This window comes from Mauremys mutica, chromosome 26, assembly GCF_020497125.1.
Source record: "Mauremys mutica isolate MM-2020 ecotype Southern chromosome 26, ASM2049712v1, whole genome shotgun sequence".
NCBI lineage: Eukaryota > Metazoa > Chordata > Testudines > Geoemydidae > Mauremys > Mauremys mutica.
In genome coordinates, this window is record NC_059097.1 from 785,242 (window position 1) to 786,000 (window position 759).

The 759-nt window shown below is 54.3% G+C and overlaps 1 non-coding gene across 1 annotated transcript; it reads right to left on the minus strand.

Annotated features, from left to right (window-relative positions):
- Positions 1–276: 276 nt before the first annotated feature.
- TRNAV-AAC lies at positions 277–349 on the minus strand. Its single transcript has one exon. It is a non-coding gene; the product is annotated as a tRNA-Val (tRNA).
- Between the last annotated feature and the right edge of the window lie 410 nt (positions 350–759).

Genomic DNA, 759 nt, shown 5'->3' on the forward strand with positions numbered 1-759 from the left:
TCACTTCCTCCTTTGGCAAGTCACGCAGAGGAGGCCAGCAGGAAGAGCCGGCCTCCACCGGCCAACCTCCAACAGCAGAGGAGGCCAAGCCACAAGCCTCCAAAAGGTGACACGCCGCACTCCTCTAGGTTCTCCAGCCTGACGCCAAGGTGCTTTCTCCACTGCTGTCAGCACCCTCTGTCATGCGGGGGTTGGAGTTATCCCACGGACAGGCCAATAGGAGAAGGAGGAGCGTCTTCCTGAACAGCAAGGGGATCTGGGAAAAGGAAGCCAGCATGTTTCTGCCTGGTTTTGAACCAGGGACCTTTTGCGTGTTAGGCAAATGTGATAACCACTACACTACAGAAACTCCATCTGCTTGGCTGTTGCTCACCCTGACACAGACCGATGGACAAACCTGGAGAAAGTGGTGGCAGCCCTTCAATAGGTCAGCTGGCAGAGCAGAGGACTGGAGCGGGCACTCAGGAAGTCATCCTTACGTCACCCTTGTGACTCCAGCTTGAGGGAGAGCTTCTTTTTCTTCCCCTTGCTGACAAAGAGCAAGAGAAGAATGAAAGGTCAGGTGGGCCAACTCGGTGCAGAAGCCCATGCTGCCTTTTCCTGCTGCATAGCCTGAAATGAGGGACTCGTGGCAGTTAAAGGAACTGCTGCACTTTCAGAAAACATCCCACCTGTGCACAAAGGGGGATAGAAGAGCCTGTTAGTCTAGCACGCTCCCAACTGAACTACTTCAGCAGCTGCTCGGTTTCTTTTTGGCCT